This window comes from Homalodisca vitripennis, chromosome 6, assembly GCF_021130785.1.
Source record: "Homalodisca vitripennis isolate AUS2020 chromosome 6, UT_GWSS_2.1, whole genome shotgun sequence".
NCBI lineage: Eukaryota > Metazoa > Arthropoda > Insecta > Hemiptera > Cicadellidae > Homalodisca > Homalodisca vitripennis.
In genome coordinates, this window is record NC_060212.1 from 121,022,699 (window position 1) to 121,049,680 (window position 26,982).

A 26,982-nucleotide genomic window follows, 5' to 3' on the forward strand; every position below is an offset into this window, starting at 1 on the left:
AAATAAATTTGAAATAAAAAAGTTCTATTTCAATCTTTTTAAAAATTACGTATGAAAGGTAAATTATGGTTAAAAAAAGTAGATGAAAATTTAAGACATTTGATTCTACAAAAGTGTTCTTCTGTCACTATAATGTCATCCTTGTATAATGTTATACTTTCAATTATGTATGTCTTTAATCTCTTTACTGCCAATGATCATACAGTATGGGCATTGGTTTTTCTCTGCAATTACCAAAATCTGTGTAGTGTGGACACAAATGTCTTAGATGTGAGATATAAATCTCATCATCTTCATATCATAACAAAAGCTTTAATATTTGGCACAAAGACATTAGAAAACACAGTGAACAGATGATGCGTGATTCTTATATTTCAACAGGTTAACACATATTCATAATATAAAAGAGAGCTCTGAGCAAGTAAAAAATATACAATTATAAATTATGTCTGATCTGATATAACTTCAAAAATGGAATAAGCATTTTCAAAATTATGATTGCATTTCCCTGCATTAGTATCTGATAAAGAGGTGTCATATTTATTTCATAATTTTTTTTACTTACTGTAAAATACATACAGGGTGCGGCAAAATGATCTGACGGTTTTTGCCACTGTGCTGTAGAGCGAGTAAGTGGTAGGGGGTGGTGGGGATAAGCGCGTTCGGGAGCCCACATGTGGACATTTTTAGTAGCCATGGAGCAGTGGTCAGCTGAGCATCGTGCGTTCGTTGTCGAGGCGTTTTTTAAAAGTGGCGATTCCTGCGTTCCTGTTTAGCGGCAGTTCCGTAGATGTTTTAATGTTAGTCCCAGAGGAAGAGTCCCAACTCGTAACACGATTATGTTATGGGTGAGTAACTTCAGAGCTACAGGTTCAGCCTTAAAACGTAATTCGACTGGACGTCCAAAGTCAGCCCGGACACCAGAGAATATCGATCGAGTGAGAGAAGTGGTGGAAGCCAGTCCTCGGCGGCCGGCCCGTAAACAAGCTGCTGCTTTACGCTTGTCTGACCGCTCGGTACTACGAATATTGCGTTTTGATCTGCATTTCCACCCATACAAGATGGCTATCGTCCAGCAGTTGAAGCCTACTGACTATGCAAATTGGCAAGCATTTGTAGAGACAATGATTGATTTGACGACTGATGACAACATTGTCATGATCAGCGATGAGGCACATTTTCATCTGGATGGATATGTCAATAAACAGAAACTTTCGCTAATGGTCACCTACAAATCCTGAAGAACTGCATGAACGTCCTCTGCATAGTCCTAAGGTTACTGTGTGGTGTGGTGTAACTAAAAGTTGTGTGATTGGACCATACTTCTTTGAGGAGGGTGGTCAAACCGTTACGGTCAATTTGCAACGTTACCTCCTGATGCTGAAAAACTTTTGAAATCATTTGAAGGACGTTATCTTCAGGTCTTAAATGTGTAAAATAAGTTGTACTGATGTTATTTCCATTAATTTACATCATCACCCTTATGTAATAACCAATAAAATACTTTTTATCACTTTTAATTTTTGTGTTTTTTTATTTTAAATACATCAGATCTTTTTGCCGAACCCTGTATATGTTCTATTGCACTTCCACAGAACTATAACTTTGTTTAATAAAATATGCAATACCTTTCTTCAATTACCTTTAAAATTTGTTAGAAGAAAAATTAAAAGGTGGTTTACCTACATAAAGCCATTTAAGGTTATTTTATATTTATAGATAATCTATTTTTGTTGATTGGGGTTTCATGGGTTGACATTTTTAAATCAATGATAACCCACCAATATAATTCTTTTTATACAATTACTTCTATATAGCTAACTCAGTGCTATAAAAATGGTTTGTGTCCCATCCATTGCAGTACAAAGCATGTTGAGAGAAGACGCTTAAGCTAGTTGAGTCCAAGTATGCTAGGAGGTAATAGAAAACTATAAAAACATGTTTCTTACAGAAATGCTAACATAAATGTTGAACCTGTAACTATAATAAATAATACTCCAGCCAGCTGTTTACTGTAATGAGCTAAAGAAAGAGGAAAATAATTGCGCAAGATGAAAGCTTAAGAATTTCAACATTTATTTTAAGAGTACTGAATTACTGTTAACTGACTCCTGGACTGCAAGAGCTTACTGTCCCTTGCGAATTTCTTCTGTTCTTAACGGAAATATAAAGCTCAAAGATGACTTAGTTTACTCACAGTGGACTTCAATTTCGATAGTCTTCTCGTCGGGAACCTGCTGGCCGTTCGTTGCGGTGCACTTGTAGAACCCTGCATCCTCCATTGAGGCATTGTCGATGGTATACCTAGCTCCATGGATGGACGGATCTTGATCTTCCAACACGTGATCCTGCAGGAACAGATTATTAGTTGCCATAACAGTTCTATTGTCAGTCTTATTTACACAAATGCTTGTAAGATTAAGGCAGACTTTATTGCAGTCTGGCTTTTTTAATAGATCTTAATTCTAGAATATTCATAGTAATTCAAGATAATCCCTCTATCGGATAACCAACTAAACACAAAGGTTTATTGATTTATCAGTGCATATAATAAATAAGATTTTGTCAAATTTGATAACTTTTATAATTCTTTAACCCTCTAGCTGGCAACTGCCGTCACACTTAATTTTAGGAACAAATTGAGTGATTTGAGAGAACTATGAGCTGAATTGGAATGCATCCTCATCAGGCTTGTTCAAGGTTAAATTTTTGTGTGAATAAAAATACTATACCAACAAAAATAAGCGAATGTTATTATTCCTTTAGTTTTCTTGAAAACAATGATACATAATAAGTCGTATACAGGTTGAATTTCAGTGTTGTAAAGCAAATGTGCAAAAATGCTGAAAATACAATGATAGTGGATTTTGCGCTAAAGTTAAAAAAAATTGGTAAAATAGTAAACATTTTTTAAGTAAAAGCGCTAAAACTATAATTTATATATTTTTAGTAATTATAAAATTGTGTTTCATTGTATGATTTGGAATTTATATAAACCTTTCCACACATATTATGATAATATAGTGGAAAGTTATAAAAAATTTTAAAAATTCTTATCAAGAATATTCAAGCACCAAAGTTTCTTGAAAGTAAACATATGTTAGTGAAGATAATTTATTATTATTATTTGAAATATCCTAAAAACAATGATATATAATACATTGTATATTTGAAGAATTTTGAGAGGTATATAGCAGTTTAATATAATTCTTACAAACGGCTAAAAAAAGGGTGCCAGTACACCTCCAACAGACACCATTAACAATTAACACCAGTTAAGGGGTTAAAACAATTCCAAACTAGCTTGATAAGAGTGGACATGTATAGGACTTACATTTCTGAACCACTTGATGGAGGGAGTGGGGAAACCCTCTGCGATGCAGATGAGAGTCAGGGTGCCGGTCTGCTTGATTGTCACAAAGGAGTCATTGGGAGATATACTCACTATCTTAGCTGGACCTGAAAGAGAATAAAAAACATATAAAACTAATTACAGTGCAATAAGAACTTTGGGTTCTGTTGGCCAGTCTCCCATTAAAACCTCCCCACAAATCTGAAGTTATTTTGAATTATTTGTTTCATTATTAAACATGTGGATACTGTATTTGAAAAAAATCATCTTAGCTGAATTTATGATTTATTTATAGGTAAGCAGTGTATTTAGTTTATTTCTAGGACTAACTCAATTTCTAGATAAAGCTCTTGAGGTCTGATGTACATAAGAAGTTCTTCTGTATTGTTTAAATAGAATTTTAAAAAGTAAAGTAAAATTGTTCAGATTAGTTCATTGCTACAAACTGTACCTAGGTATGGACTAATATAAAACAAGCAAGTTGGTACATATAAAGTACTATAGAAGAAACTTTTATTTTATCGGAACCACCTAATTTCTGTTAAACAATAGATTATTGTGTATAGATTATTACATTAGTCCATACCTAGGTACAGTTTGTAGCAATGAACTAATCTGAACAATTTTACTTTACCTTTTAAAATTGAAAACACTTGAAACAATTAATTACATTAAGTTATTTAAGCATAATAGTTTCTATCGGTCGTGTTATTATTTACATTTCCAATTCAATCACTTGTCCTATGTGTTGTTACTACAGATACGATCAAGCACGTAAGCCCCAGTGTGAAACTGGTACACAGCGCCAAACAGGCCTATGCTGCCATTGACGGAAATTGGCGCAATAGTAACAAATTCTGTTGACTGATCATTAGACTCAGTTAGATGTCCAGATTTAGATTGCCTCTGATTATCAGATTTAAATGTAAAAATATTACTCTTGAAATTTGAATAAATGAATGAAGAATAAATTTATACTCATTTTACAGTTACAAAGATTAACTTACTGGTTGCACATGGCATTGTAAAAAAAATCATTAGTAACTTATGTTACTCAAGTTGACTCAGTCAGACAATGCTTGTCAAGCATTTCAATGACTAGTCAAGATCACTGAGCGTAGACCAGCAATAAAGACGTAACTACATTACTGCCTTGTGATTAATAATAAGGGTCGCCCAGTACAACTCAGCAGTGAAGACAACAATATAGTACTAATACATAAAATAACAAATTCAATTTATAAATATTTTATAAAATAACAATCCAAACAGTCTGTTTAGATACTAACTGTTGACATGTAGCATATGTATGACCTCCTGAGGCTTCTGGGCTGAGATCATACAACTGTACGCTCCGCTGTCTGAACGTTGGATGTTCTCCACTTCAAGTGATCCGTTCTCATGAAGTTTGATCCGATCATTGTTCGTCTGTCGTACACTGCCCACGTACAGTCCTGACAAGTCCTTCCTCCACACCCTGCTGAACGTGTCTGCAACCAGATATCATGCAAATTATTCATCAATAAATATTAACCCGGGATTTGTTTTTATATATAGAATTGAAATGTAAAATTTTTAGTGATCTGTACTTAACTAATACTTAGTTAAATATTCATTCTTTTTCATATTTTTTCATAAAGTAGGTACATTTTTGTAAAATTAAAACTAGTGGTAAGATATCTTCAATAAAATCTTCCAGCTCTGCACCTGTGAATTTTATTGTTACAATTATTTTTATTGCCAGATAATTTGTAAAAATTCCCACAAACATTAGAGTTTTTAAAATTTACTTTTTGGAATAGCACAAAAATTGCAGCTCATTTTATTTTGAGGAGCAATATAAAATTGAACAGAAACATTTACAAGCAAGGATATAGCCAGATAGAGAAGTGGTTGAAAAGTTTGAAGTCCTGACAAACTTATTTCTGCCAGGAGCATTCTTCTCTTCATAACTGAAAGCACTGACCATCGTTGTTTAACCACGAAAATAATTTGTTCCCCATACAGTGAGCTAACAACTTTCTGCTGAGAGGAATGGAAGTTGCCTATAAGTGGATCACCAAATCCTGTAACTCTCCCAATCTCAATATCAGCTACACACCCTTATCATAGAATCAAAATCCGGATTTTTCATATCTTTTAGATTTATTAGCAGATTTTTGGAGATTCGAGGAGGTTAACTGGATCCCCAAAATGTTAATATATGCAATAACACATGAGAGGGAGATGTATATATAAAACAACCAGTATTAAGGTAAGTGTATGACTGTACTTGCACGTGTTGTGAATTCCTGGGAAATATAAAGATTTAGTGTTGAATAAATAAATACGTCCATTCAAGGACGTAGTCAGCGAGGAGGTCCAAGGGGTCCGGACCCCCCAATTTTTAATTTTTTCAATTACTTTTTTAGTAAACGATTATTATTTAAATGATTCAGTATTACTGGCATGTACTGCTGAGAGAATGTTCTCAACAAATAAACAGGTTAAGAACTTTTTAATGAACTAAATTGGGCCTTACTCTCTATCCACTATGAGAAAATATCAGTTGTCTGGACCCCCCTCAAAATGTTTTCCTGGCTACGTTCTTGCCTCCATTGTACAGATGAAATAATTAGACTGGGCTCGCGGCTCTGGCACTACTAGCCGTTCAACTAAGGTTCGGCTCGCTCGAGGTTCTATTTCGCTGGTCACGCGTAACGTTTCACAAAACTCATTCCATTTAACACATGAAATGAGCATTTGCCATTACTTTATCGTAATAAAAGTTATATCAAATTAAAGAACACATTCTTGTCTTTCCAACCAATATATATAAAAAATGTCAATTCTAAAATAATAATGTATAAATTATTAAAAACCAAGTACAGTTTTTGTTTGGTTAATTTTATCACATGAAACTTTCGCTCTGCGAGGAAGTTTTTTATTATTCTGTCAGTATCAAACTTCCCGTGGAAAAGTTTTAGAAAATCGATTAAACTGCATTTTTTGTGTAAAAAACTTTTTTCTAAGACCCTCATTCCGGGGGAAATTAAGCGTTATCTATAATATTTATAAAAACACTCGGCGCGCGCGAGCTTCTCCCATGTCTCAGTACGGTCTTCAGTTCTTTTAGCGTGAAAGCAATGACATTTGGCTTACCTATAAACCTCACCTAATATATTTTCTAGGATAAAATAAGGATAAAAGTTCAGTTTTATACATTTTAAATCTTAAACTGTCTTTAAATGGCTTAATAATATAAAGCTAGATCCTTACATAATAGAATATAACTGAACAGTGTTGTATTCAACATTCTCCACAGTTTTTTTAAAATACTTCTGACAGAAGTAATTTAAAAAACATGTTAATAAATAATAATAAAAATATGTACAAAGTTAATACATACGCTTCAATCCAAATCTTCAATGCCGCTCAAATCACCCAAGTCTTCAATACCGCTCAAGTCATCTGGCGCGTTTTCACTGCTTTCACTGTCACTGCTGCCGAGTGAAATGATCATTGATTCCACGAGATTGTCGATTTGGGGCTCAGCTGAAGCATAATCATTTTCAATTTTTTTCACGTCTTCGCACTTTCTGGCCCATTCCTCTGCACCTATAAGTGAAAACTTTTCTTCCGCTAAAGACTTAATACTTGAAAAACTGCACTGAATATTTCTACTGGCTACGTAGTTTTTCACTTCAGCCCAAATGAGTTCAATAGGGTTTAAGTCCGGGTGGTATGGTGGGAGCCGAAGCACAACATGTCCTCCACTGCTGGTCACTAGTTCATCAAGCTCATACCTAACAAATCTCGGTTTATTTAGGAGTATAACCCTGTACAGCTCCGGGACTAGCAAATCATCTGAAAAAGGTATTTGATGTTTAGAAAGTCAATCTTTCATCAATTGTTTTCTTACTTTTTGAAGTAGGTGCTTTGTCTTTTTGTACATTGTGATAGGGGGCGTTATCAACAACAATAACTGATCTTGGTGGTATGTTAGGCAGAAGTTTTTCTCTCATCCATTTCATCATTGATTCCGTATTCACGTTATCGTGGTAATCACCCGAATGACTCGATGCCTTCCACATTGTCAATGCATTGGGAACAAAACCAGCTTCACTTCCTGCGTGTATCATGATCAACCGTTCCCCTTTCGAAATGGGAACACGCATTCCTTTAGTTGATTCGTCAGACCACGATGAACTTGACACATGACTTGTCAGTATATAAGACTCGTCTAAAGTATATAATTGGACGTCCTTCATCTCTGTAACGTTTGAGTGCTCTTAAATACGAAATTCTTTTTTTCTCTTATTTCATTAGTCTCGATCAAAAAGCTTGCGGTTATTTTGTGTCCTTCTCCACCGAAAACCAAGTTCTTTAAGAATGTTGTTGAGGCTTGATTTTGATCCTTTAAAGTCGATCCGCTGTTTCAATTCTTCATGTAACAAAGATACAGTTGGTAGCTTGTTTTTTAGAAGATGGAACTCGTACACAACTCGCCTTATCAGAGCTTTGTCAAAGTCATCCAATCCTGTAATAGGCTTTTTACGATTCCTTTTCAATTTTGTTTGGGGGTGAGAAAGCTACTTTCACCATTGTCATTATTAACGGTTAAATTTTTAAGCTCTTTATTAATTCTTGAGATTTCACGTTCTGAGACGCCTGTAGCTACTACTGCTGTTCGGACACGGGCCTTTGCCAAGGGAATACTTAAAGTTTTTTTCATCAGCCTCCTTTTTCATGAATGTATATACATTACTGACAATTTCACGACTTTGACTGTGCAAAAACTCTACCCTTCAGTTTTGAATTCACGCGGTCACACATTTTGCTTTCTGAAATAAGCTTCTTACTAAAACAAAATAAACACAATACAAAAACACTGAACGTAATAATTATTCACAGTTAACTGCACACAGTAAATACACACAGCTTAGAATAACTCACTGTTAATACTGAAGTTTAGCGATGCTCACTCTATGACAACAGATGTCACACTGGTATTATATTGTTTGGAGGGAAGGTTTGCTGGAAGGGAAAGATGAGTCACACAAGTCAGCCAAGCCCTTCCGGCTGGCCCGACCTTGAAGTCCGCCACCGTGGCGCGGGCGTGATGTTTTCAGGAATGACCGATTCATACACCCTCTTCCCCCGCGCCGTAGCCTACCACCGACCGGCCCGCGCGCCCAGACTATGTAATTATTTCATCTGTAAGTGACTCCAAAAAAAGACAACTTAAAACCGCCTATGCTTTCAGTATCCTTTTTTAGGTGTTTAGTGCACAATAGTGGGCATAATTTTACTGTGCAGCAATTATACAGCAGTTTTGCCAACCCTGTGTTGTTATCTATCTTTTATCTGTCTGTTGATTATTATCTATCTTTGAGGAAGCCAGTGATAATGGTAAAATATCATTGTAACTTATGCTTAACTGTACCAGTGATTCATTTAGGATTTTAATTGCTTCCTATTAATTGTCTTGATAATTTATCAAAGGATTGGGTTATGGTAACTTACCGTCATTCCTGGTGGTATTGCATGGGAAAATAGCCATGTCCCCTTCGTCCAGTGTCAGTGTGATGGGTTTACTCGTGATCTCGGGCGGTGGGCCTAATTCTTCTTCCTCGTAGTCTTCGTCCCCAGTGTAGTCGTCTCCCTCACCATCCCCCTGGTAGTAGTCCTCCACATTGGGTCGGCAACTCACTGTAACCAAAAGGATTAAGTTAGCCATAGAAAGATTGCTAGAATCAATTTGGAGTATAAGAGGATTTGCAGTCTCATTTCATCTCTGACAGCTTTCAAGTTCAATGCATTTTAAGAAATCTTCTACTATTAGACGATTGGGTACTCTGAAGGGTGAACGTTTAAAACAAATTTTTATTTAGTCCAGAACAAATTTTATGGTAACAGATCACACAACTTTCTAGCCTTAAAAGTGCTAACATCGCACTAAGCGAGGTTAATTCAGCATTTACGGAAAACCATACATGACGGTAATGTATTTTGTATAGTAATAAAGTAGAAAAATTACACTAGTTTTTATTTCTTCCTAAATGCTGTAGCGAAACTACAGATGACTTTAGCTATTCATATCGTCTTTGTTTATTGGAGTCACTCTGTACACGAATTGTTCTCTTGTAGATAACTAAAGTAGATTTGACATTCCTATGATGTTTAATTTAAGATTCTTAACTTTTTCTTATCACAATAGAGGTCAAAAATATTTAAAATACCAACAAGGACTATTTTGGATGCTACAAAACTCACCTGTTGAAGTAATGCCAGATTGCTAAGGCTTTTCAGTGTGCACAAACATTTTTTATTTCATTGCTTTTTTTCTAAAATGTGCAAGTTGTAGGTATATACTTTTTTATTTTGTAAAAATTTGTCTTCTTTATAATTTGGTTTTTAATTTCAGTGAATTTTGTGAAGTCATATGCTGTCCTAAATGTAAACACTGTAAAAAATATTATTATTGTTTAAAAACCTGTTTATAACTTTTCAACATGCAATGGTAAGTAATTGTAATTATTATTGTAGCTTTCGCTGAAAAAAGATGTATACAATTTTACACTGATTTGTAACGGAGGATTAGGGATGAGGCCAATGTATACGTGCACCATTTATTATAAATTTCATGTAGTTTTTAATAGACCTACACTGACTGCATCAGTAACAATCTCAAATGGCTTTAGTTTTAACTTGGAGTATGAACATCACAAATGTGAGAAATGTACAGTGATATTAAGAGGATCTATGAGAATAGCTGCCAAATATTATACTTTAATTAAACAGCCTCGCACAGTCTACACATTGAACATGAGGAAACAATATCAAATCTGAAGGAAATGCTGATTACCCAGGAAGTGTGCCTGCAGAGACTCATGGCAACAACTTGTTTGTTTTCATTATATTCTTTTATATGTAAAGGTTAACTAGGTGCTAGGAGAGACTGTCTATCTTAGCTTTGTTTGTGTGTTATTGAACATTTTGTTGCTTTGTTTGCCTTGTTATTTAGATACTAAATAGAAACTCACGCCAAAAATATTTCTAGTGCTTACAAGATGGTGTCCATTTGAAAACATGTCGAATTTTACAAAAGCCAGTGCAAGACCAAAGACTTGTAATGATTCGAGAATACAACATTGTTTAAGAAAGGTGAGTATTATAAAGGAACTTATTTTTCATGAGCCTAGACCCATGAAAAAATACATATGAATATGGATTTTTATAGCTCTTGTACATCACATCTAAATGAATTTAGATTGGATTTATGCTCCATTGGTATTATTTTTGTATCATATTACACTAAGGAACCAAACATGCTGTTTGTGATAAAGCTATTTTAATATTGCTAGAATATCTCTTTTGTTCAAGCTAACATTAGTGTACTTGAGATTCCTCAGAAACATTTTTAAAATCACCATTTTGTAATCAGTGACTTTTTAAATTTGTCACCTCTCCTAAGGATTATCATGTATTTTTCCAAAGACACTTGTTTTGATATCTATAAAATCGAGATACAGGTATGTTGGTTCAGCACTGTTACTAAATGATAAAATGATCATCAAGTCTTCCTGAGGGATTACAAGTGCTTAAGAGAGCTTTTCAGGAAACAGACGTAAGAGAAATGAAGGGTTGAGAAACGGAGTAAACACTTGAGAACCCCTTATTTGCGAGTCTCAGCACACATGGAAGGGGGAAGGGGGAAGGGGGATGAGTGTTGAGTAATATTCTATTTCACACCATGTATTATATAATACAAGTTCGTACATGTTGGATATACTCGTGCTATACACAGTTCAAGGACTGAAGTATCTAAAAGTTAAATCAAAGATGCAAATGCATAATCTTATAAAAATACACTCTAAAAATTAATAGAATTATATAGTAAACAACATACACTCATTTGAGACTTAATAAAAAAAATTAAAACTCATAAATATATGGTTAGAAATAGAACAATTAAAGCTGTTTCACTAAAAGAATATATGAAAAATAGTACAGAAAGTGGGCATATTGAGTAGTGGAACTATAAGACGACAAAATATTCAATGTAAGCCCTAATAGGGCTTATGTTGCAATTCCAAACTTCGTATGACATAAAATACACACTTTAAGAGATATTAAACCGCTTCTTTGTACAACAGTGTAGGAAAGTACCTATTAAATCATTAAAAAAAAGGCAGGGTTGGTGGTCATCATATTAAAAAGTAAAAAGTAAAGAATGTCTTATTTTATCAGGCGAAGTTAGGGCTAAGAAGCCCTCTCTAACACTTAACCTGGGGACCAACGGCTTAAAGGTGACTTCCGAACCACCACCAATGGCCGGGCAGGCAGGCCGCTTGCAAGGACAGGATCGCTCAGCGGTCACCTATCCAAGCAGCGGCCACGCTCGACGTTGCTTGACCTGGTTATCTTGCGATAACCGCCGTACCCGCTACACTGCGCCATCATATTGCTCGCCCCATAAAAACAATAAATTTAACACTTTTATGTCCTTATTGTTGTAGATTTATGGGAAATGTCTAAGCGTTTGGATGCATATTAATTATATCTTCAAATTGAGAGACATCTTAGATCTTTTCTTGTTCTTTTATGAAAACAGTCTACGTCTGTGTTGTTTTATTTAATTTCACCGATGTTAATGTAATATGATTAATATATTGGTATTGAGTGATAAGAGTATTGATATTATTATTTTAACACTGGTATGTTTATTTTTTTTGTTTACGTATGAGTATGACCAATTTCAGTCACTTTATCTTTTATGTTAAAAATGGAACCTCTAAAAGGTTTAGCCTTGTGAGATCCTAAATTTTCTCGTAATTAGTTAAGAGGTCAACTGTATTGAAATGTTCTGTATTTTATTTGAAAGAGGTAACGTTGTTTTTCAATGTTCCTCGCTCATTATACTGAGTGTTATATTTTATTTGAATTTCTTTAAGGAATGATTACTTTGAACCAATAAGTGTAGTCATATTTATCATCATATTGCCTTCTGTTTCTTAGAAAAATGTATTGTTTGTGTGTAAGAGAAAATAAATATCCTTATTCTTAGTTATACGTTCTAAAAGTGTTTATAATTTAACATTGACCTTACGTGGTGAAAAAGATTAAGGTAATTTCTTAAAAGCCAACTGTGTTAACTAGGGGTGGTCACCACATTGTCTCATCGACAAAGGAACTTAGTGCTTTGGCTGTAATAAAAGCGGTTTTTGTTCTACACGAAAGGCAGTATTGACAATTTAACACCTACTGTGTTAACTAGGGGTGGTCACCAGTGCCGCATTGTCCCTATAGGCCCACTAGGCCCAGGCCTAGGGCTGTAATTTTAGGGAGCGCATAAATTTTAAAGTTCTACACAAAAGAAAAAAGTTGCAGCGGCGGGTGGTGTTGGCACTCGGCGTGTGGCCAAGGTCAACTAGGTCCGGGGTGCGACGTTGACTCATTCATTGGTTCATTGCTTTTATATAAAGGAATATTAGTATAATTTGGCTGTAATTAAAGCGGTTATTTGTTTATTAAATTTACTGGATTTCTACGTCAGTGTAATCAGAGTCCTCTGGGGGGGGGGGGGGCGCGCTCTTTGGTCTGTAGTCTATGGGCCGAATTTGTAGGGGTGGTCACCACATTGTCTTATCGACAAAGGAACTTAGTGTTTTGGCTGTAATAAAAGCAGTTTTTGTTCTACACGAAAGGCAGTATTGACAATTTAACACCTACTGTGTTAACTAGGGGTGGTCACCACATTGTCTTATCGACAAAGGAACTTAGTGTTTTGGCTGTAATAAAAGCGGTTTTTGTTCTACACGAAAGGCAGTATTGACAATTTAACACCTACTGTGTTAACTAGGGGTGGTCACCACATTGTCTTATCGACATAGGATCTTAGTGTTTTGGCTGTAATAAAAGCGGTTTTTGTTCTACACGAAAGGCAGTATTGACAATTTAACACCTACTGTGTTAACTAGGGGTGGTCACCACATTGTCTTATCGACATAGGAACTTAGTGTTTTGGCTGTAATAAAAGCGGTTTTTGTTCTACACGAAAGGCAGTATTGACAATTTAACACCTACTGTGTTAACTAGGGGTGGTCACCACATTGTCTTATCGACATAGGAACTTAGTGTTTTGGCTGTAATAAAAGCGGTTTTTGTTCTACACGAAAGGCAGTATTGACAATTTAACACCTACTGTGTTAACTAGGGGTGGTCACCACATTGTCTTATCGACAAAGGAACTTAGTGTTTTGGCTGTAATAAAAGCGGTTTTTGTTCTACACGAAAGGCAGTATTGACAATTTAACACCTACTGTGTTATTAGGGGTACCGTCCAGTCAACACGCCCCGCTTCTCATCCTGCCGCCCCCGCCCCCCTCCCGCTCCCAGATGTCCTCCGCCCCCGCTTGTCACCTGCCCTTCGCCTATCCTCCCCCTCCCCACCCTTAACAGTCGCTTCCGTTCCTTTGTTGCCAAGAACCGGTGTTATAACATATCGATATCGCATTCCGATCTAACATTATTCGAAGCTGCCAAAGAGACAATCCCTATACAATGAGGACATGATATTTTTACACATAAGGTATCTATGGTAACAAGGTCGATTCAATGCGAATGTTGAGATCAGCTTCATTTCACCTTCCGCTTGGTGCAGCGTATGATATCTGACACTGACACTGATTTGACTCCTGGAATCTGGAGTCCACGTCCGTCTGAAAAGATCCAAAAACGTCAGCGACAATGACGTTCAAAACGAACCTTAACATCGTTTCGACGTCAGAGACACCTGTAAAACAAGAGAACTTTGCTTGATGTACCCAGCAATCCAATGTAATACAGGCGAAGAGATGTTCTCATTGACTGATCAGGTGAACAATTTCGGACAGTTGTTGGATTTCAGATGTTGCACTGAGCGAAAAGCGAAATGGAGTACAATTAAATCGCAATATTCAATAACAACACTGGACGGAAAAATTTTGTATATTTGTTCTAGCTAGCCTACTCATTCATACAAATCCACCATAATCTAAACATTCACGCATACCTTCTTCCACACGCTAAGTCAGATTCGAATTAAATTTCCAGTTAGGTTTGTCAGCGGTCTGCCATGAACTCGTAAACTCAGTAGATCGTACAAGAGGAGTTTAAGACGTTCCTTAAACCGTTTCTAATTGTTCACCTGTTTGACTCTGTCAGTTAGCATAATGATCAGCTTGACGCCAATTACGACTGTAGTATGTGTTCAAGGCCTGTGTTGCAAATTATGAAACAGCCATAATCTGAGCTAGTCAACAAAGAAGTATTTCACTCTATTTTTAGTCTCAGAGTTTTCCGATATGTCTGGTTTCAATTTCATAATTTAGACGTTATCACTTGCTTTATAGTTTTAAATTATAATTATGGACAATAAAAACGGATTGTTCATTAAAGCACACGATTATTAAAAACTACACAAGCAAAAAAAACCAACAAACAATTGGATGCTTTATGTTGTATTTTTTTATGAGGCAATCTCAATAAACTAAGAGGTTTAGGATTGAGAAGTATGTTTTACGTTGGTATTGTGCAACCAGACGTAATATCAGCCAGTGACTGGGTTAAAGCGTCTAAGAAGAAAAAAAGATTTTAGTGTTCTTGTACAATAAATGCCGCTCAGGGAATATCGAGCGCGCACACACGACACGCGCGCGCGCTCACAAAGTGTCGCAAGGCCGCTACTTCAAATGCCAGGGTCATTCAACTCCCCCCCCCCGCCCACTCGTCACCATCAGTATTTTTAACAAGGAAATGCAATTTATTTAAGGCTGACCCAAATACTGGAACTTGAATAATACGGGTTAGCTGGACCAGTTTCAAATCCGCGCCGACGAAAATAAAAATAACCGCTTGGACAGCGTGTCGCCGTTTGTTCGGGTAACGAATTCACATTTCGTGTCAAACAAAATGAATTCACATTTCATGTGAAACATACGTACGAATTACAGAGCGGCGGAGTGAAAACTGGTCTATAATTATTCATACAATTATATTTTTTGTTTTTCTTATTTAAGTGTCAAACCTATTATTCTCAAATAAAGTTTGGTTTGTAATATAAGATTTTACCTAGTTGTTGCTCGCTCTAAAGAAGGTGAAATGAATCTATTGACATAAAATGTTATTATATTTAATAATTATAAAGGAGGGTTCATAAATATAGAGAAGATCGGGAAAGTACCTTGGGTTTTATAGAGGTAATAATGTTAACCATGAGATAAACATACATTTAGGACCTTAATTTTGAGCTCGGAATCATTAAAATTGTCTCATTTTAAAGATATTACTCGTACATACAGACACTGTTGAATATACAGTAATCTTGCGGGATTACAGTAAAAACTTTGAGATGCATTCTAACCACTTCCTTTCAATGAGACATGATCCTGGATTCTTGACCAAAATTAAAGGCGTAGACGTGTTTTAAATTTAATAATGTACTTACGAGGTTGAATTCAACAAGCGCGCCTGCAGAAATTGGAGAAGCAATTCACTCGCAGATTGCAAAACGCCGTCAACTAATTTGCAGGCGTTCGTTTAAGCTCTTGCCATCCACTAGTAGTAGTACAGGTACTAATTTATTTTAAAGACAATATTTTGTATTCCTTCGCATGTGTCTCCGCAAAGGCTGGGTAAGCAACAGTAGACAATGTTTTTATACAACTTACAAGAAATAAAGGGACTAAAATAAAATTTAAGAAAATCGAAACAAGGTTGGACACAATGAGTTTATTTAGTGTAGCGTGATATTCCTTTTTTTTAAACAATCTTGAATTTAAACAATAAGTCCACAATCTTCCTGATAAAAAACATGCATATACATTGAATTGAATTAAAATACAATTTGGTCTTCAACATAAGACATTCCTTAAGGGAGCTCCGAAAAAAGAAAACGAGAATTTTAAATACAAAATTAAATGGTAAGTATTCAGCTGGTCTGATCGACTGATAGCTGCTCTATACAACAACGACACTTACAGATTATAGGCCATTATCACTGCACGCATTCACACTGTGCATTTTCAAGTGCACTCAATGCTTAAAATAGAATATAAAATTATATATACTGCAATGGGATTGTCGATTCACTGTTTTTCAGTTTGTATTACTAACTAACTAATTGTAGTGCAAAACGTGAATGAAGAAACATCTTACTGAGTTACGGGACAGGAAAAAACTACATTTCATTCAAAAAAAGTTTTACATTTTACGTTTTTTTGGTTCAAATAATGTTCTTAGACCATCAAATGTTTTGTCATATTTTTCTGTAATTTAATCGACTATTCAGTACAGCTTGGAGCTAAATAAGCAATAGAGACTTATTTAATAATAATTTATTGCTCGTACAATAATAATTTTCCTATTACGGGAAACTTCTTGGCCTCATGCAACAGTTAATTCTCCCTAACACTGTTATATTTACTTGCACCGAGTTACAGTTATATTTTTCAAGAAATTATGAACGTGTTTTAAAGGTGATATAGGTAGAAAATAAAACTCGAATTGGTCTCTTTAACTTATTTTCATTTTGATGTGTGCTATATTGTATTAGTTTCAACGCATTTGTGAATTCTTAAACAAAGTTTATTTACGAACTTCTGATATTGATTTTTTCATACTGATGTGTACCTTTAATTATTTTTAATATAAAGACCTAAGTTGGATATTCAAGGGAAGTAATTCTCTCGTTATAAAATGTTGGCCGTTCTAAAATTATAATTTCGAATTTTACGAGAGCTAACATGATAGTGTAAACATATCAAGAGGCGTAAAAGATAGTAAAATCAAAACGTTTGGTACTTCATATTTTTGTATCAGTGAAAACATTAATGGGAAATGACGTCTTTACTATTTACATAAACATGCATTTAATGTAAATAAAAATAAAAATGATCATTAATAAAAGTGGAGTTTTCTGCTATTATTTCGAGTTTTATGAAGTTTCATACTAAACATACTTAACACTACAGAAAAAATTGCTTTGCATCACAAAGTTAGTTTTTGTGTAGCAATAAGGACTATAATTAATAACACCTGACCTTGTGAAATATTACATGTTAAATATAACACAATACATAAAAAACAGAAAAATAACTAATTAGACATTCATAGTTGTATGACTTGTTGAGTTAGTTACCTTGATCCAAAAAATAACTAACCCAAAAGGTCCAAAAACAGTTCGTAAACACGAATGTAAACCTATATTTGATCAGTACAAACCTTCAGTAACTAACATCATTCACGGTAAACGTACTCTAGTTTAGTCCAATTACTCAGAATTCGATGTTATGAGATTTTACCACAACCAACCAGATAATGCAGCCTTAGCATTTTGTCAGTCGGTATTGTGCGCTAATAAAATCAGACCGATACCTGAGTGGTTTGGATTCCACATTAAAACAAATCCTTTATTTCTCAAAGCACCCAATCTATTAAATTCCCAGTAAAAGGATATCTACTTTAGATTGAAATGGACAGGTAACCCACACTTCCCCTACAATTAATAAACGCTTTAGATAATTCTTTTAAGACATGGTTTCGTTGTTGAAAGGAGGAGAAATTATCGTAAGTAAAATGCGTGCCGACTTCCTCCATATGTGACGCTGGTAGCCTACTAGCCTTGTAGTCACCACGTCTCCCACAGGACATCCTGTAGGTCGGGCGGACAGAGAGTCTATTCACACCAAGATGATGGGACAGTCAGATAACGGCTGACCATGAGTTATGACCACCCGCGTGTTTACATCTGTTCACGTCTGTAAATATCCCGGCCATATCCACCAGTAAAAATGTCTTCGCCGTTCACAAAGCTCTCTCGCCAGCTCGACACCGGCCGCAGTCATTGTTAGTCACGTGATTCACGACAGAGGGTTTTATTGCGGTTTAAGTGACAAAAATGCAGTAAACCACTCGTCTAGAAATAACGTATGTATTTTGTATCGCAGTGTTCGTTCACCGAATGAATGGTGCAGATAAAAAATATATCCTAAAATACAGTACATATTTCATCTATGAGGTGTTTAACAGTCGGGACTGCTCTCGAATTCCAAATTAAATATTAGAGGATGCAGCAATTTTTAATTTTGATACACAATAACTAATTTTAAAGATTTTGAGTTGAAATACACAAGTTGATATTGATCAAAAATTTGGTTCGACCAACTTTACCTTTTTATTTTACGGCACTTCGAATTATTTTCACAGATATGATTGTAGTATATGCATGTAAAAGAAATCAACCATATTTATATACGAGAATTGTACTACTGTTCCCCATTAATGGAAATTTTAAACTGAAAGCATTTGTGTATCATATTTAAAGAAACTTTTAATGGTGTATTTTGCAGCTAAAGATAAATTATTCGCCCAGTTAAACCATACAGTGGTCGTACTTATAAAATATGGTATAAAACAGTTAATTCACACCGGTTGACTTTTAAAAATAATAGTGCTAAATCCTTTTTTTATTGTATGAGCAGACTCCCAAAAAATCTGTTTACATTCAAATTATTCTTTCCTTAATTTATACAATAATTTAATTCGCCTGGTATTTCCATTTACTTTCATATATTTTTACTTTCTATTTGCCAAAAATTCATGTAGGCCCTTTACTGCAATAATGTGTAATGTGAGACGTAACATACACAAATAGAACTGTTACATTAGAATCATTGCCGAGCAAGTAAACATGAAAGTTCCGGATTGCTGAGTATCTCGTATCACTGAGCTGGATATCACTGAAGGGTCACTGATAGAGCGTGACCCTCTCAGTGATTGCCGACTGAAGTAATTGGTATCGGCATTGCGAAAATAAAATAGTTCTTTTATCAATATTTATGAATGTCGATGAACAATCGCTCCACTGATTTCGTTTAATGAAATCTTTTGTTCATATAAAACACGTAAGTGATGAGTTAATTTGCGAAGAAATCTGTTAATAAATGTATATTATTTAATGGTAAATATTTTAGTTCACGTGCCTGCATTTATTTAACCACCGAATAAAACTAAGTAGTTTTAGACTGACATTGTTTTGAATGCCAAACTGGAATGGCAAAACTTTATTTAAATATGTTTCAAAATTCAAATCAAGTTCCATAAAACAATTTGTAATAATATTTCTACTAAATCGTTACGGAGAAAGTTGACCAACTTTACCACCCAATTAACCACCCGTATATTATAAAGAAGCATTAACTATGTGTTAGCTATTTTATTTTAGCTTTCTCCATTTTCAAAATGTTTCGAAAAACTAACACAATCTTTTCTTTCTATATAATAATATTATAATATTCAAGGTTGTGTTAACAATGTACGCAAAAAGCAAGTGTGATAACCAAATGTATAGTTTAATTAATATTAATATTTTATTAAAATTTAATTATGTATAAGCCCCATTGCACCATCCACTCGTATAAGCAATAATTGTATTCTTTGTGTAATTTTGTTTTTATTAAATTTGTCTAAAAATATATTATAATATGCAATTACGTCATATTATGGAATCCAGCAATAAAAAAAGTTAGCACGAATAAGACAAAAACATAATATTAGTAGAAAATTAAAAACTGGGATTATTTTTGGACAGTAGAAATTTAACAGAACTACAAACAGCTAAACGAACAAGTAAGAACATATTCGATATAACATATATAACAATATTTTTACTGTCCAATATAGTTTTGAGAGTTTAAAAATCTTCCTTAGGTGATACTGAATTTATACAGAATCGAAAATCTCCTATTTGTAAACTTAAAATACAGTGTTAAAAAAAAACTAGAATAGTATTTTTGTAAATAAATTTAAACTTTTGAGGAAAATAAGCTAGGATTCTCACCACTATTTTAAAATAAAGACACTCAATTCGAAAAATAACAAAGTAAGGAATCTATAAAATTAAATGTGGTGGTGGACAATTACATATATATCGGCACGAGACGAGTCATTCCTCTATGGATGAATCAACCGGTCCCAGTATTCCTCTGTGCCAGGCGATGAAGTCACCAACAACTCCCGCCAAGTGTCCCGGCCACGGCTGCTCTTGAATATTAATGGGGCGATTATTTTCGTCACCGGAAGTCACCTGAATGGAATATTGTACGCACTGAATAAATGTTTCAGATACACTGACAGTTGTGGCGGGTACGAGAAGGAATGTCAATTGTCGGTTTACAATGTGTCATTACAATTTGTATTCGATTACGCTGCGCCCTTTCAAGTTCGAATGGACCTGGCGCCCCTCTTTGATGTTTGCCGGTCGTAGATTACTATTTATTGTAATCTGTTTGTAAAGTCTTTTGACATTTTCACTTATTAGAGATTAGAATAAACAAAAAAAAATTATGGTTGCCTGTAAAGTCGGTTTTACGGGCGAAGATTTTACGTGACAACGTCTTTTTCTCGGTAGAATATTTATTGATATGAATATTATTAAATTGCACAATAGGAACAAGGAATTGAATGAAAATAAGAATTGCACAAATTTTAACTATAGAAATATATTTTGTTTACTAAAACATTGTACATAATTTGAAATTAATTAAAATTTGTTATTGTAAATGGTAAAGTTGAATAAAACATTTACTAAAATTAGAATTTGAAATTCTTGCTAAACACAGTTAAATTCTAACTCCGCGCGTGGTGATTGGTCGGTTTAGTTCGTTTGTTTGGTTGCACTGTTATGACAGGTTAGAGGTTATAATTTGTTATTTTAAATGTTTGACTAGCAATACGCGCTGTTTCTTCTCAATCGACTGAATTACGATTGATTGCAGAGTGATTTAAACTAATAATTTACTTAACACTATCAACATTTGTCAATAGTATGACATAACCTATAAAACTCAGTTTCTCAACTTTTGTGTCAATCTAACAATTAATCAATCAATCATAGTTTACGATAATGAAATATCAGTGTACAATTATTTACCTTTATTGTTGTAGTTGTTGTAAATGACGAATCTAAGCACTCCACATTTTCACGAATAAACATAGTTATCTGCTTTATCCCGTGCGGCGGACCCACAGTTATCTGCTTTATCCCGTGCGGATCCCGTGCGGCGGACCCACTGGACGGGCATCGTAACGTTACCGGACGTTACACTTTTTCATGAGTGACTCCGAGCCGCAACCTAATTTAAGACGTTGTCACGTCAAAAATAATTGTTGTGTTGGATTGAATTTTATCTTATAGAACCAATCTAAAATTAATAAATTATTATTAAAAAAATTCATAATCATTGGATGTAGTATTGTTTTATTTGTTCGTAATACCCCGACGTTTATTTCCAATAACTACGTAATGCTCAAGGTAAAATTGTTTATCATGTTTCCAATAACTACGTAATGCTCAAGGTAAAATTGTTTATCATGATCACGTTCGCGGAGCTGTATAGCAAAATTTACTTCTGTCATCAAATTCAAGGTGAAATTGCTTACAGTGATTATTATAAGCGTCACAGCAAAATCGTCCGTCCTCCATAATCGCTTACAATAAATAGCGATATGATTTTACATAAATATTCGAGTTCGATATACAACCAACACGAGCTACGTAATTAGTACATAAACCAGTGGGAGCTTTCGATTCAAGGTTTCAAATATTAGGATAAACGTGAGAGAAAGTTTAAATGTTTATGAAATACACATACAGAGAAAACTAACAGCACTTTGACCATGACAGGCGTTATAATATGAGGTGAGGATTATCTAGTATAGAGCCGCAAAAGAATGTGTTGAAAGATTGCGAAGTTTCCTGTTTTTTTTATTTTATTTTATTTATTTTTTTTATTTAGGTGAATTGAAGGTGGGTTTACACTTTCCACCTTGAAGGATTCGCTGTGAAGAGAGGCACTAGGATTTCAATGAACTTATAATTTCAATAAAGTTTTTATCTGATATTTAAAGATCATTAATTCTTTGTTTGGTTTTCAAATCGAGCCTCATAATTCAGACAGAATTCACCATAAAAGCATATATTGCAAGGCATATGCAGTAGTAGGTTATACAGTAGGGTGTATCTTACAGAGTATGACTTATACTACAGCATAAATTACACTCTTGGAACAATCCATTCAACAGTCGACTGTTCTCTCTGCCGAGCCAATAAAGAACTATAGTAGCCCAACGACTGTGTACCCAGAGTGACGCGGTGTTTGCAGTTCCTACGACCCCGGCCAGTAATTTATGATTGCGGTGTTGGGCCGACGCCAAACATCGTCATTACCCTGATTTAGGAGACATCGGATCGACTTTCCGGAACTTTGTCGCGTTGTGTTTACCCGCCACGCCGCGCGCCGTGCCGCGGCTCACAATCATGTAGGGAGTTCTTGCCCTTTGCCCCTCTGGCTGTGAATAACTCGAACTCCACTGTTCTCTCCTAACTTGGGGTAAGCTGTCTATTTTTAAGAGGATATTCTACGCTAATATCATTTGTAACGGAGCACACAGAACGTTTTAAGGGAATATGGTCCAAACCCATTTACAAAATTGCATTGACTTCTCCGAGAATCGAACCCGTGACCACTCCATTAAAGAGTCGCAGCTATACCCTTAAGCTACCGCGAAGTTCCAAAACTTTGCACCCAAAACGTGTAGGGAAAAACAATTTATAACTCAATTGTTCCCTAAGAGTGGAGTGTGCAATAGTGAATAGTCTTTAAATATTGGTAAATTTATCGTTCTTCTATTTAATTATGAATGTGAATATAATAAATTACTCAAAGTATTATGTAAAGAGCTGCTTCTTATGAGGTTTCTTTGTTTAGTGCGCAACAGTCCATTAAGCTTCTATTTTTTTGTGTCTCTCACCGAACCCCAGTAAAACAGGCTAAATTTAATTACAAGTCTTTCGTCACAAGCAAGAGTCAGAGTTTACAACAAACCCCCATAGTGTATTGTATTAGACACTAATTACAAACCATTCAAAAGAAAACAGAATAAAATTGTTGTCCAGAGTATTCTGCACAGTGGACGAATTTATGGAACATACGATTGTATTCATTAACTCAAACTTAAGATTGTTATTTAATCTAAAACTATTCGGATATCTCTGAATTGTACTGACATTGACGACACAGTTGTAATATTGTTTAACCTAGGGTTGATGCTCAGCAAGTTCCAAAGACCGTACGTCACCATAATCGGTTACGTACATTATCAGTACACAGCTGCATTAGAAGGCATCAGAGCCGCATTATGCATCATGATGCGGAAGAACGTGACGGCGGCTTTATAAGGTACTGTTTAAACTGTGACAGAAGAAGAATTGTTTGAAAATAATGAGGAACCTTTTTAAATCCCGTACGGCGTTTGAAGAAAACAACGACCTATGTACCATTGCTACCCAGGGGGATAAGTGGGGTGCGCATGTAGCAATCTGCACACTGTGAAGACCGAAAACATGTTAAGATGCTTCAAAAATAAAATAAAATATTACGAAGTAGGTAAATCGTGGACGATCATTTGGCGCGGGTATGGCCACAAAGCACGAGACAGTCGTGAACTTTAGTGGAATAAATGGCCACCAGAGCTGCGGAGGCTGCACGATGAAGCAATCCTTGCAGGAATACCATGCTATGGAGTCGGATGGGTAAAAAAACTGTAAGTAAGAGATTACCAGCGTTCTTTCTATGAATACATTCTTCCCATATTTACATCCTTATTTACTGTCGTTTCTATTTAAGCTGTTGGCAATGTGTGAAAAAGAATCCTGACGTAGTAGTTATACCCATTTTTTCCTGGCGGTTCTCACTCGTACACCATCTACTACGAGGTGAGGCTAAGGATTACGATAGTATCCAATCTAGTCCGGTGAAGATCCTGCAGTCACTGCAGCTGTGCACATGCGTGCATGTCAGAAACTCTTCACCAGTAGCACCTGGCCGTCGTGTCGCCTGGCCGTGACAACCAGTCTCCCACTGTGTAAACGTATCGTGACGTGGCTTGACCCTCTAGACGCAACAATGGTCAGATCCACGACAAATGCCTCTATATAAGGCTGTAGACAAAATATTATTGTTGAAGCAGGTCTTGACTTTTTATTACCGTTCTATAAAGCAACATACGTGGCACAGCAGTAGGATGTTTCCTTGCACCTACAATCCAGTTGAATGAACTTGTGCTTGAGTTAGGAATTTCATTCAGCTTTCACTACTCGATCTCAAGAAATTAAGAATCGGTCATCAGCAAGATGATGTTTGTAGTTTGCGAGAAAGATAAACGGGATCATACGTCATAAATCAAGGTGAGAATTCGAATTAATCTAATTTTCACACGAGAAACGGATGGACAGATTACCAGATTCCACGCAGGTAGTCTTTATTCCTCTAAGAAGTCTAGACGTAACACCCAAACTTATTAAGAACTACTGAGATGATCTGAGTTGGGACAAAATTATCGTAGATGACAGGAAGATGATTTTACTATCGTGAATACTGTACTTCCGAGCCAGTCCTAATTACTGTTTACTCCGGTACTTCTCTGTGATATGCAAAATATTCAATAAAAGAACGTTACTTACTACCAGAGACTCTATAACGCATCGATTGCCATCAGTTTTGCAGATCTTACCGAGTCTCTGACATCTTTCACCAGAACCACATTCCAACCATCATTGGGTAATGCCATAGTCACAATTTTCTCTTACAGCATAATGCCCCATAGAGTAACGATATTCATAAAATAGGAGTTTATCCATCATCATCGGAAACTTTTGGTGTAGGAGCTGCAACCAAGAATGTAGAAACCCCAAAGATATATCTTATCTGGCGTCCATAGGGCCCTAGAAGTGGCTGAGGTTACTTACCAAACGCAGGATGCAGTAACGGGGAGGTGACGTCAAAGTTAAAATTAAATAGCGAATTAATTCAGACATTAGGTGATCGTATCGCAAAACGGATGGCTTGATGGATCGACCAACTTTGCATTACCAGGAGGTATTGTGACGATAGGTGTGGACTTCACTCTTCCGGTGCAGAGTCGTCCATCACGACATCACTTCCTCTGGGGCCTGCAGTACAGTACTATCAGTGGTATTGTATCCTGCAGTACAGTACTATCAGTGATATTGCATCGAGTATTGTCAAGCCATCAGGGTTAACAATAAATACTGTGTGTTGGATCAGATTGAAAATCTTCCAGAAACCAATGTCATTCTCGTACTGAATAGACCTCAAGACTAAGTGAGCATTTTGCCAATAATTGAACTTCAGAATGTTCAACACTTTCGCTCACAGAGTTGACAATGATACACAGCGTCACTGATATCTGATCCTGTGTACGTTTCTAGGCAAAACGTCGAATTTTACTGGCGGCCATATTATTTTTGCCTTCTAATAGTAATCTTAAACGCCATAACAGGAAGTAAGAGCTCAAGATAGTGCAATATTCAACATTTTTCTTTAGCGGAAAAACTTAAGGTCCGGTCGTTTAATTTTTTCTTCAAGTGGTAAGAATCTTCGAGAATTGGTAATAAATTATTAAAAATAGGTCCAAGAAAATATTTTCTGGAGGTTTTATTATTAATCAATTATTTTCCTACAAAAATTACATTTATATAAACTAAATTCTATACAATTCAATTATTTTCAACTTTTAATTAATGCAAGCTATTTCCATGTGGGGATTTAAACCCACTAATAACACAATTATAATTACAGTGTAAACAAAACCATCCACATTTCACACTGCCATAAACAAAAATTTCACACTGTTAAAGTATAAAACAAAACAATACAAATCTAGGAGCACTAAAACACACTACAACCAACTGAATAATGTAATGGAAAACCAATAATTACAAAAACAAATTTAAACGGATTATTATCAAAACATATTAAAAAACGATATTGTAAGAAAACTGTAAAATGATCCCGGTACACATTAAGTGATATAAATTTTAATTGTAATAATAGAGACATCGAAGATGTGTTGCGTAATTTTTACTAAGGCTCCTCGGAAATTCACCAAGGAACATAGAGATGATTGCCAGATTTGTCAAAACTGACCTAATTTCAGCAGCCTTAACTGCACAACAACAAACACACTGAGGGACAGACGGACGGGCGGACAGCTTCAGTGCCAAATGTCCGAGTTAAAACCAGGCATGATCTCTATCGCGTTGGCAGACGAGAGGCGGAGGCGGTGGCAAGTCTCCCAGACAGATGTAGGTTACTGGTCTGTAGGCTGTGACTTTGATAAGTTGTGTTTCCTTTCCTTTCTCCCGTCAATGTCTTCTTGAAATTGAAATGTTTAACTACCCTCAGACACAGACGAGATCTTCGTTACTCGTCTTTTGGTCTTTGTTCATGCCATTCATGCCAGGCATCCTCTCTGTTTAAGGCGAGGTGTCGGTGATGGATATGTGTTATGCCTTCGGGCTGGATGTATGTTATAAAGGGGACATTGTTCTGCCTCGTGTATCTGTCTGTATCGATGATCCATATGGCAATTGAGTCATGATGTTGAAGATTGGTCCGAGGTTCCCTTGTAGCACTACTCAAGGATCACCCTTCCGAAGCCTAGTTTGTGGGGTTCTGATAATGATGTTTTTGCAATAGTTCCATCGCAAGGTAGTTATATGTCACAGTGTTGGCATCTGTATGAGG

The 26,982-nt window shown here is 35.6% G+C and overlaps 1 pseudogene; it reads right to left on the reverse strand.

Moving 5' to 3' along the window:
• Positions 1-26,982, reverse strand: part of LOC124364854 — a 213,062-nt pseudogene that overhangs the window by 14,986 nt on the left and 171,094 nt on the right.